Source organism: Equus caballus, chromosome 22, assembly GCF_041296265.1.
Source record: "Equus caballus isolate H_3958 breed thoroughbred chromosome 22, TB-T2T, whole genome shotgun sequence".
Taxonomy (NCBI): Eukaryota; Metazoa; Chordata; class Mammalia; order Perissodactyla; family Equidae; genus Equus; species Equus caballus.
The window spans coordinates 20747870-20760197 of NC_091705.1; the positions used below are offsets into that span (position 1 = coordinate 20747870).

The 12328-nt window shown below is 45.3% G+C and overlaps 1 protein-coding gene across 7 annotated transcripts in view; it reads right to left on the reverse strand.

Moving 5' to 3' along the window:
- The window catches only part of PTPRA (protein tyrosine phosphatase receptor type A), a 167530-nt gene extending 158179 nt beyond the window's left edge, over positions 1-9351 (reverse strand). For 4 of the 7 annotated variants that reach the window (XM_023626218.2, XM_070247789.1, XM_070247794.1 and 1 more), the window contains exon 1: positions 9050-9346. The gene's annotated coding sequence lies outside the window, so the exon portion shown is untranslated. Of the gene's footprint in view, positions 1-9049 lie in introns of all 7 variants that reach the window. The other 3 variants (XM_070247791.1, XM_070247793.1, XM_070247795.1) reach the window with 3 other exon arrangements.
- Positions 9352-12328: the final 2977 nt, after the last annotated feature.

Below are 12328 nucleotides of genomic sequence, written 5' to 3' on the forward strand. Positions count from 1 at the left end.
TTTCTAACAAATGAATTTGAAACTCACTAAAACTATGCACTTGGAGTATTTTCTTTCTTAACTTTTTACCATGGGAATTTTGAAACATATACAAAGTAGAGTGAACTCTATAATAAACCCTTAAATATTATCCAGCCTCAATCAATATATGGTAAATCATCTATAAACCTCCAAACACAATGAATTATTTTAAAGCTAATTCTAGAATCACATAATTTCATCCATAAATACTTCAGTACTTATCTCTAAGAGAAAAAAAGTCTTTCCTTTTCCTAATATAACTATAATACTATTATCACACCTTAAAAAAATGAAAATTGTTGGGGCTGGCCCCATGGCCGAGCGGTTAAGTTCGTGCGCTCCGCTTCAGCGGCCCAGGGTTTTGCCAGTTCGGATCCTGGGCACGGATATGCCATCACTCACCAAGCCATGCTGAGGCAGCGTCCCACATGCCACAAATAGGACGCACAACTAAAATATACAACTATGTAATGGGGGGCTTCAGAGAGAAGGAAAAATTTTTTTAAAAAATTGTTTTAAAATCACCTAATATAAAAGTAGTATTCAAATTACTCCCAATGGTCTCATAAATATCTTTTTATAGTTATTTTGTATGTAACAGGATGTAAACAAGGTCCACACATTACATTTGGTTAATATGTCTCAAGTCTTTTTTAATCTGCAGTAGTTCCTCCAATTTTTTTCTTGCCGTTTATTTGATGTAACTGGGTTCATGTGTCCTATAGAACTTCTCACATTCTAAATTTCATAATTACGTTCTATAAACTGGGTGCTAGATCTAGAAGCTTAATCAGACTCAGGTTTGATTTGATTTAGGAGGGGCAAGAATATTTAATGAACAGTGTTATATTTTTCCTATTGTACAACATCAGAGGAACATAAGGTTTGGTTGTATCCATTTTAGAGAGGTTATGATTGATCAGAAGGTTGTCAGTCTGATCCTTCTATTATAAACTTCCCTAATTGTTTTAACAGTCACTGATGATCAATGCCTAGGTCCTTTATTTCATTAGACCACTTGGAATTTTTTTTAGAAATACATTTGGAGATTTTTACCAGGTAACAAATTTATGTTTCCAAGTTTTTCATGCATAAAATTATGAGAGTTTTTAGAGGTACAACAAAATCACAATGAGCTCATGAGTCATTAGGGAAATACAAATCAAAACCACAATGAGATACGACTTCACACCCACTAAGACGGCTATAACCAAAAAGAGAATAACAAGTGTTGGTAAGGATGTGGAGCAACTGGAACCCTTGTGCATTGCTGCTTAGAATGTAAAATGGTGCAGTTGCTTTGGGAAACAGTTTGGCAGCTTCTCTAAAAGTTAAACAGAGTTATTACCATTTAACCCAGCAATTCAAATCCTAGGTATATACCCAACAGAAATGAAAACATGTCCACACAATATCTTGTACATGAATGCTCACAGCAGCATTATTCCTAATACCAAAAAGTGGAAACAACCCAAATTTTCACTAACTGATGAATGGATAAACAAACTGTCCTATATCCATACAATGGAATATGATATCACTCAGCTATAAAAAGGAATGAAGTACTGGTACCTGCTACAACATGGATGAACAGCAAAAATATAATGCTAAGAAGCCAGTACAAAGGCCACATGTTGTACGATTCCATTTATATGAAATGTCCAGAATAGGAAAATCCACAAAGACAGAAAGATTAGTGGTTGCCGGGGGCTGGGGGTAGGGCAGAATAGGGAGTGAAGCTAATGGATACAAGACTGCTTCTTGGGTGATGAAAATGTTCTGAAATTAGATAGTGGTGATGGTTGCACAACTCCATGAATATACTAAAAAATCACTGTGGGCCAGCCTGGTGGCACAGCGGTTAAGTTCACACGTTCCGCTTCTCCGCGGCCCAGGGTTTGCCGGTTCAGATCCTGAGTGCAGACAAGGCACTGCATGGCAAACGCCATACTGTGGTAGGCGTCCCACGTATAAAGTAGAGGAAGATGGGCATAGATGTTAGCTCAGGGCCAGTCTTCCTCAGCAAAAAAGGGAGGATTGGTGATAGTTAGCTCAGGGCTAATCTTCCTCAAAAAAATAAATAAAAATAAAAATCACTGAATTGTACCTTTTAAAAGGGTGACATATAGTATGTAAATTATATCTCAATAAAGCTTATTGTTATTTATTACAAGAAAAATGCTATCCCATAGCACATTTCTTTCTAAGAAAAAAGCAGTTACTTTCTCATTCATGGTTAGAATAACATCTTTGCTTGAAGAGATAGACTAAGGATATTACTTTTTCAAATAATATTTGCAGGGAAGCCATTTATCACAAAGTCAGCAGTTTTGGGGGGGTGTAAAAGAAAAACACATAACATCAACAACTCTACCACCAGACAACAATGAATGATAACCTGCCTCAATAGTCCATGAAGAGGCATGAATGAATTTCATCCTTTATTCACCAAAACAGTTGTTCTGTCAGTAGTTTACATTAGACAATTATTCCATATAGCAATGTTATTAAGGCAGTCATTTACTATTAAGAATGTCTTCTCAGGCCAGCCCAGCAGCGCAGCGGTTAAGTTCACACGCTCTGCTTTGGTGGCCTAGGGTTTGCAGGTTCAGATCCCCAGCATGGACCTATGCACCACTCATCTAGCCATGCTGTGATGGTGTCCTACATACAAAACAGAGGAAGATGCCACAGATATTAGCTCATTGACAATCTTTCTCAAGCAAAAAAAAAAAAAGAATACGTCTTCTCCAGTACAACTTTCCTCTAGTAGCTCACAGTAGCTCACAAAAGAGGTGGTTTTTCTTGGCTTTAATTGTTAAAAGAATCTAGCAAATACTAAGGCATGCTAGAAGCTTCTATATTTTTATAACTATAGCAAACCTCCCACACTGCAAAATTTGTTCTAACATTGTTTGTTCAAATCTTGAGCAACATTTTCTACCCATCTTACAAGAATATTTGCTGACAAAGGAAAGTATTTTGGTTTCCTGACATTATTTTCCATGTACTATATCAGTCTTTTTTGTAAAGCGGGCCCTTTTGGGGGGGGGGGGGGGGGGACCTGCCAATGGTATGTGCCTTTTTGTCTTTTATAAGAACAAGAAACCTCAAAATATACACTTTAATCATCAGGTTAGTAAAATTTTGTACAGCATCTGAATGAATAGCCTGTGACTTCAAACATCACTAGAAAAAAAAAAATGTAGAGGTTCTCATGTTCTAGATGCTTAGTTTTCAAGTCTTGGTGCTAGTGAGAGTCTCATATTTCATTATTTAATATCTCAAGGTTCTACACACTCTCAAAGCAAGATTCCTATTAATGACAGAGGATGTAAATCCATGTTTCAAATAGAATTGATACTTTCCAGTGTAATAACAGTTGACTTAGTTACTTGATTTAATAGCTCACCAGGAGCTCATAATAGGAGTTGGGCAAGGGTCAGCTCTGCCATTTTGTTTCTGTTTGTTTGCTTGTGCTTGCTAGTACTACTAGCATTTTCTTCAATCACTGGTTTCTTTGCAGAAATCATTTTAAGCCACTTGTCCATTTTGTGAAGGTTAGTTTAATGAAAACCAGATAATATAAACTGTTATTAATATGGCTCTGCCTGCTCACTGCAGAACTCCCTTCTCCTCCTTCAGGATCCATAGTCAACATATTAACATTGTTTGACCTATAGACCTAAGAGGATGCCAGTGACAATCCCTCAATTTAATGTTTTACCATTTTTTAGATAAAAATAAAAAGGTCTAAAATTTTCTTCCAGCATCCCAGTGAATCATCTATCTACCTCACTTTGAAAACTACTGCTCTAGATTGCAGTCAGTGAACTGTTTACAACTGCAAATCAGATTAGTTCACTCTCTTCCTCAAAACCTTTCAATGGCTTGGCTCTGCCTTCAGGATAAAGCTCAAAATCCTTGCACAGTATGCAAAGCCCTCAACTCTGGCGGCCCCTGCCTCTGTCTGGTTCAGTGGTTCTCAAGCCTGGCTGCACATTAGAATCACCTGGAGAAAAAAATATATAAATAAATAGGTAAAAACAAAAAGAAATTAAAAAAGAATCACCTGGGAAGTTAAAAATATATACATTCTCAGGCCCCACACCAGGCCAATTAAATCAAAATACTTGGGGGTGAGACATTTGCATGACTGATTTTTCTAAGTTCCCCAGGTGAATCTAAAGTGTAGCCAGGGCAGAGAACTACCCTCTCCTACTCACCACAGTCAGTCAGATTCTGGTGCTCATTAAGCTCTCAACTAGGCCTTGCTACCCCAAGTGTGATCCACCCACCAGCAGCATGTGCCTCACCAGGAAGCTGGTAGTAATGCAGAATCCCAAGTCCCACCTCAGACCTACTGAATCAGAACCTGGCATTTTAACAAGCTCCCCAGATGGTTCATGTGAACATTCAAGTTAGAGAAGTATTACCCTAAGGTATCAAACCCCTTCCCAGCTCCAGGCCTTTGTAAGTGCTGTTTAACTGCAAATGCATTAACACTGAACTTCTCTGGCACTCCCAAGACATTCTATTCTTCCCCTTTGATCACATCTGTAATTACCATGAGGTGATTAACATCTGTCTACTACACTAGCCCCTAAGTGTCATAAGGACAGACATCACATCCATGTAACTCAGGTATCCTCAGCTCCTGGCACAATATATGGTATTTTCAATTGAACAGCATCTGGTCTTCTATCTCATAACAATATCATCTTATCCTAAATTTCCACAATATTTCTGCCCCATCAACCATGTGTTTCTTTAAAAACAAGTTGGCTTTACCTATATAACACGTGGATATGATATATATCACAGCACTGTACTTATTTCAAAATCTAAAGGAGCTACTGGTTTCTTTTTCTAAAGAAACATAAATTAAACCTAATTCAAAGTATCATTATATTTCCCTCAAAGTAATAAAATCAAATATTATGTTTTGTTTGTAATAGCACTGGCCGGATTGTCAGGAAGCAGGGAAACTGCCGATGGCTGTGTAAACCTTTCCAGATAGCAATTCAGCAATGAAACTGTTCCTGACTCAGTGAACTCACTTTAGGGGGTAAGAGTCCAAGAAAATAATCCAAAATAAGTATTTGAACAAGGGTGCTCAGAAGTACCATTACAATAGTAAAAAGGAGGGGTGGGGAGGTGGAAAGAATTAAAAAGAATCCACAAGCAACAGTTATCAATATAGAATACTATATTCATAGCATATATACTATCAGTATAGAATACTATACTATGATTTAAGATAGAGATACATAAATGAGTAATTCTTGTATTCGAGAATACAAAGATCATATACTGCATGTACTGATTATGATTACACTTATAAAAAATCTATGCCTGTACATAAATGGATATAAATTTAGAATAAACGTAAAATTAATTTCACATTTAATGGATTCTCTTTTCTATTGAGAATATATTAAAACAAATTTTAAGGTTGGGTTATTTGTGGGTTTGCTGCTCAGTTTTATTAAGTTAGTGTTGTGTTATTGCTATTTTTGTTGTACTCAGACTCACTAAAAAAACATCTCTTCAGCTTTGGCATCTGGAAACATTTATTAGTTACTGCACTAAAGAGAAGATTCTATATTTGGCCAGCTTCCTGCTTATCATTCAAACTTCACCTGCCTCTCATTTTTTCCACATGAAGGTGGAGAAAAATAATGCATCAATGTTTACAAATCGACTCTGAGCGCCTCCAATGAAAGGTGCTGGGCAAATACAAATCAGAGCTGCTTAAAAAACCACCACCACCCACAATGACTGTCTTGTGCAAGTCACTTTATCCTTCTGAGCCTCAATATCTCCCTCTGTAAACTGAAAGAAATAAGACAGAATCACATGGGGAGAGAAAGTTAGGTAAGGAAAAAGTAGGCATATGATATTTGAAAAAGCATCCCAGGCGATCTTGATGTATACTCTGACAAAAATCTATTGTCTTATTCATATTTTTGGGGAGAGGATAAGCTAGGACAACCCCCTTGAAGGGGGATGATTTGGCTACATGTCTGAAAATTTAAAATGCACCTGTATCCTTTGACACAGTAATTCCACTTTTGGAAATACACTATTAGATAATTTTACACAAGAGCACATAACAAAGTATGCACAAGGACATTCACTGTAACGCTGTAATAGAAAAACTTGGCAACAACTTAAACGTTTAACCCAAAGACTAGTTACAAGTTACGGTGCAGCCATACAACGATGTAAGTAAAAGAATGTCAACAAAAAGATGTAAGTAAAAGAATGTCAACAAAAAGAACGAACAGCTCTATACGTACTAATATGTAATGATTTCCTAAACACATTAAGTGAAAAAAAAGCAAGGTGTGACTGGTATGTACCATGGGTGGAAGAATATGGACATGAATAGACACGTGTTTATAAGTGTCTGTCAAAGGCTACAGAAACTGGAAACTTCAGCCATCTCTGGGGAGGTCAGGGTACCAAGGAGACTTATTTCTCTCTACATAACCTTTTGTACTGCTGGAATTTTTTCTCCTATGTATTTATTATCTTTTCCCGAAACTGAGAAGAATTGTCTTTAGGCCTCCCTCTGGGTCTAAGAGGCTGTGATTCCGCCTCTGTGAGGCCTTGCCATTGTCTCCTAAATTGCATGGGCATGAGCATCTGGCCCCATGCTGCCCTAGAATGACCCTTCCAAAGCCCAGTCAGCCCAAGTCCCTGACCTCCTTTAAAATCTTCATGGCTCTCCACTGCCCAAACTCTAACACAGCACATACAGCCCTTCAAGCTGACCCTAATCTCATCTCCCATCCTTCTCTCTATCCAATCCAACTATGCTTAACCACTCTCTGCTCTCCAAGGACAGTGGGTTCCTTCCACCTCCACACCTGCTTATGCTGGTCCCTCTTTCCTATATCCTGTCTACCACAAACTCCTACATATCCTTCATGACCCAAAGGCCCCCTCCCAGAAAGCTTTCTCAGACCATCCAGGAAAGAATGCTGTCTATCCAGCCAGGCAGATGCTCTGGAACTAGACTGCCAAGATTCAAATCCTAACTATTTCCTCATCTGCCCACTGTATGGCCTCAGTTTCTACCTGTGTCAAATAGGAATAAACCCCTATGACTGTTGAAAGGAGTAAATAAGTAATGTGTGGAAAGCATTTATGACATAGCCTGTCACAAGGCAAATAAAAGATAACAGTTATTATTATTACATCTCATAGCACCTGTAAGTATTTGTATCCACCTATCTTGCATTAAACTGTGAGCCCCTCAAAGGTAAAGATATGACTTCCTCACTTTTATCTTGTATCCCAAACACTTTGCCTCGCAAATAGAAGGCACATGAATGTACTTAAGTCAGAGGACTGGCTTTTCTGGTTCTGAATGTCACCCAGATGGTAAATAAGTGGCTAAAAGGTACCCAGTGAACAGCCTCCTAGATCCTACCATGCCTTAGAGCATACATATTAGCCAGGCCACCTCAGGCAGGCAGAGGTGAAAAACAGACCCTTTCAGAGTCCAGTAGACTGGAGGCAAGTGGGATGAGATCAGCCAATAACTTCCCGCTGACTATTTATGGAGGCTGGATGGGATGGACAAGGAGAGATGGAGAAATCAGAGATACTAAAAGGCCTAGGCGTGCACTCAAAGCAGGACTTCAGGAAAGGTTCTCTCGGGGAAGTGGGTACCTGGCAGTAAACAACAACAAAAAAAGCCATGACATAAGGGGGAAGAGATGGGATGGGACCTACAAGACAATTGGGAGGAAGAACTCTCTCAGCATGGGGGATGGAAAGGTAAACAAGACACAGCTCCTGCCCTCAAGAAGCTTCTCAAATGAGAAGAGCTTTTACAGGAAACACTGAAGCTCGGCAGGTAAAAAGCTGGGGAGGAAAGAGAATCACACAAGCAAAGGCATCCAAACACGCAGAGAGGCAGCCCAGCAGCTCTGAATGGCCAGGGAGGGGCACGAGGGGAAGGAGAAATGAAAGGTTAAACTAAAAGTAAAACAGTAAGTTGAGGCAAGACTGTCAACGGCCTTGTATGACCTGATAAGGCATTCTGGGCTTCATTCATCCCATGGGAAAAGGAGAGGGAGGGAATTTTTAAGTAAACAAGTGACAGCATCAGATCTGTGTTTTTAAAGGAGTGGCCAAGCAGGAAAATGTTCGCCCATCTTCCACAGTCAGTCCTCTCCTCGCCCACCATCTTCTGGTTCTAGAACCGCTCTAACAGCAAGCAGGTGGCAATGAAGCAATCTCCCCGGAGACGCGACTGGTTCTAGAGCAGGAATCCCTGCCCTGGGCCAAGGCTGGGGAAGGCATTCGCCCTGTGAGGGAGGTTCTGAACGTTCCTCTTTTCCTGTCCTACCAACATCATCACTGACCTCAAAAAACAGACAAACAAACAAAAAGCCGTCCACATTGGGCCATTATTAATTTTATCTTCAGGAAATACAATTAGGAACTCGTATTCTTTATTTAATTCACCAAAAGTAAAAAAAAAAAAAAAAAGGGGGGGACGAGATCAGCATTCCCATTTGGCTCATTTGGCATTCTGGGCAGCTCGGAGCCCCCAGCCCCCTTCCTAAGCAGCCTCAACAGTTGGGAGTGGGTGGGAAAGAGGCGGGCCTGGGAGAGGGGCCGGGGGGCTTTAAGGGGAAGAAAAGTTGGTCCCTGCAAGAGCAAACGTTTTCGTGCCAGCAGTTGTCCTCTTTCTTCCCATTAAATGGACCTGAGCAAATTCTGTCCTCGCTGGTCCCAGTTTCTTCTTTCAGAATGAGCTGCGGCGGCGCCCGGCCCGGGAGGACGCCCGCGAAGTTCCCGGGCAGTCCAGAGGGGTCGCGCCCCGTCCGGCACGCTTCCGGGGACCCCCCTGCGGACAGCGCAGGGAGGTGGGATCCGACTGGAGACGCCCGACGGGTCCTCCCCGGAATAGAGAGATTTGGGCTCCGGCCGAGGACCCCTCCCACCCGCCCCCGGAGCGCCCGGCCCTCCAGAGCCCACCCGGGCGGCGGCAGCCGCGAGCACTCACCGAGTCGGGCGCTGGGCGGGACCGCTGGGGACGAGGACGGCGGCTCCGCCTCGGTTCCGCGGCGGCGGCGGCGTCTCGGCCCGCCACACGCCCTCAGGGCCGCCGCCCGGCCCGCGGCTCGGAGCCCCGCGGCGGCGGCGGCGGCCTCGCCTCCATGGCGAGCGGAAGCGGCTGAGGGGCGACTGGGCGGGCGGCGGTGATGGCGGCGGCGGCCCCGGGTCCGAGCTGGGTCGCGCGCGCGCGTCTCTGTCAGCGCCGCGCTCGCTGCAGCCTCGCTCCCGACACGGCCTGGGCTGTAAGGCGCCTCCTCATTGGTGGTTCAGAGACGGACGCTGATTGGCCCACGCCGAACGGGCGTCTCCGACTCTCGTGGGCCCCGCCCGTGCGCGCCTCCGAGCGCCCGCTCGCTGGCCTGGGGCGCAGAGCCGGGTCTCACGCGCTCGCGGTCTCACGCTTGGCCTGGGAGATGTGTGTCCCACTGCAGCCCAGTCCTTAGCGAGGCGGGACCCCGGGAGCACCGGCCGCCCGTGCACCAACGCCTTCCTCCGCCCTACGTCCCAGCCCCCTGGACGTGGGCCTTCTTCCCAGTTTACAGATGCGGAAACTGAGGCCAGATACAAGTTACTCCAGTGTCTAGCGACCAGGGCAGCCTGAAACTCAAAACCCGTCTTTCCACTCCTCTATCTAAACGTATTTCATTCAGACCTTTTTTGTTTTGCTAATTGCTGCAAGGCATTTAAAGGACGAAGGCTCTCACTGGGGAGAGAGGAACCTACAAAGCCCTTAGAACGGGCCTGGCATGGTGGGTGTCCTCCTACATCGAGTCAGCCCACGCCATCCCCACCCGAGTCCCAGGGAAATCTCTCCCACTTTCCAGACGCGCATACAGGGGACTGGCTTGCCACCCAGCCGGTAGAAACACGACACATGGTGCTCTGCGGTGGGGGTGTCGTTTGCCATAAGCCTGGAAAGGGAGGGGAGGTTCCAAGCGCAGAGGACCAGGAGATGCGTCCCCCGGCTGGGGCCGGGAACAGGGTGGGATAGGGGGAGTGGACCTTCTCCCCAACGCTCCCTACCCAACGTGTGGCGCCCCAAAACCGTCCGGCCGGCCGACCGCAGCGTGTTCCAAGGCTGCAGGACCTGGGAGCCCGCAGCTGAAGGCCAATTACACAGTTGTGGTGGGAGACACTTTCCTGATTGTGGCCCTTACGCAGGGTCCCTTGGACGCACCGGGGTCGGCTCAAGGAGAGTGGCTGGGCGTCTGTAGGCTGGCGCTTGCCAGCGGACACTTCATTCCAGACCCAGAGACTGCGCTGCCTGGGGTGGGTGGAGGCAAGCCGCTCCTCCAGGCGCGCAGGCTCCGAGCCCCCTTCTCCCACTCCCTGCGAGGCAGAGCCCCACGTTCAGCGCGCCCCAGGGGAAGGGTCTGAGGCTGGCGGCAATTCTTCACGCCAGGGAGGGTGTGGCAGGGACATTTCGGCACAGAAGAAGGAGCCCACATCAGCTGCCGTTTCCACATGGTTGGTACCCCTACCACCTCCAGTCCCACCACCGCCTGCAGTTGGGTCTCCAACTGAGGACTCTGTGCAACCGCCTCCCCCGCCCGTATTATGGAGTAAGCGAGTGTATGCTGACCAGAGCCACAGCCTGGGACTACGGGGTGCGGTGGGCCTCCTTCAGGCCATCCGGGACAGGGAAGCCCCTCCTTAAGTGGGCGTTATGTCTCTCACGCCCTCTCACAGGGCTGGTCCAGAGGCGTCATGAAACCGAGAAACTCAAGGCGCCTCTGCCAGATAGACAGTTCAGCCCAAAGGCCTGGAGACCACATGCCCAGTCTCTCGCTGGACCCCAGGGGCAGCCAAGGAGGGCAAGCCCTTCCACACGCCCACTATTCATGTTTCCCAGGAAGTCTGAACTCAGTCTATCTGCACACCGAATGGAAAAGTGAAAAACCTGAACTCAAAGTGTTAAGAAACTCTGAAAAATGACTGTGAGTGTAAGAGGTCCCTGGGGAGCTAGGATAGCCCTGTCCTAGGACCAAACCCCACCAGCTTAGTTTTACCTTATCTGCATCTGACCTACACTAATATTTCTTAATATGTTTCTTTTGATTAATTTTTTTATTTATAGCTTTACTTATAGTCCCATAAAAAGGTTTGCCATGCTTATATTTTCTAAGATACATTGAAATAAATAGCTATTAAAATAAAAATGTTCATCCTTGAAGTCATCTGAAGGATCCCCACCCCATCTGACCACACTTGGGAAAGTGCTGCAGTGGGTGTGGGAGTCAGAGAGCCCTGCAGTTCAAGCTTCAGCATTGGCTGGGTGATCTGAATCTTCTTCTGCTACTCTTCCCGGAACCTCCCTTGTTGTACTGAGAATTACAGGCATGTACAGCTTGGCAAGTAACCCATTCTCAGGAAACACAGTTCCTTCTCTCCATGAGACAGCTGCACTGTGTCAGAGGATTTTTGGTGTGTGTGCAGGGGTGACAGAACCTCAGACTAAGGAGAGGCAGGGTGTTGAGTGTCCCATTCTGGAGACCCTGGGAAGGAGAGTTCAGCTCAGCAACCACATAGACCCTGACTCTGGTGAGAGACAACAGAGTCCCATCCTGGGCTGCCCACCTGTGGAGGCCTGCCCCGCCTCCTCATCCTACCTGCTGCCCAGGATGTCCACAGCTTCTCCCCATCACCATAGGGCAAAGAGCTATCTTTGAAGAGGAGAGGAGGGGAGAAGAGAAGAACTGAGAGAGGGAGGGGAGGCAGGCTTCCTGTACCCAGGCCCACCCAAGTGGTAGACTGCTCACCATCCTGCTTTAGTCCCAGCCCATTGGAGCACACACCTACAAGTAGGCACTTGTCAGCTACCCAACAGGTGCCCTAGGAGTCATGGGGTTCATGAGAGAAGGACTAGACTAGAAGGAGAGCTGGAAGATGGGGTAAAAGACTCCTGTTTCTGTAGGCAAGTCACTTCCCCTCTCGGGGCCTCCTTTCCCATGTGGTAAATGGAACAATGAGTCATTCACTCAACAAATACTTATTGAGTGCAGACCATGTGCTGGACACAGCAGGGAATAAGACAGAAAAGGTCTCTGCTCTCAGGAACTTACATTGTGGATGGGCCAACAGACAATAAACAAACAAGTGAACAAGAAAACTTTCCAAATGCTGTAATGAAAATAAAGCAAGGCAGTAAGATAGAAAGTTGAAGTAAACAAGAGCCAAGTGTCTTTCTAGGCCACAGTTCTACTCCCAAGGGTCATTCACCAGAGCT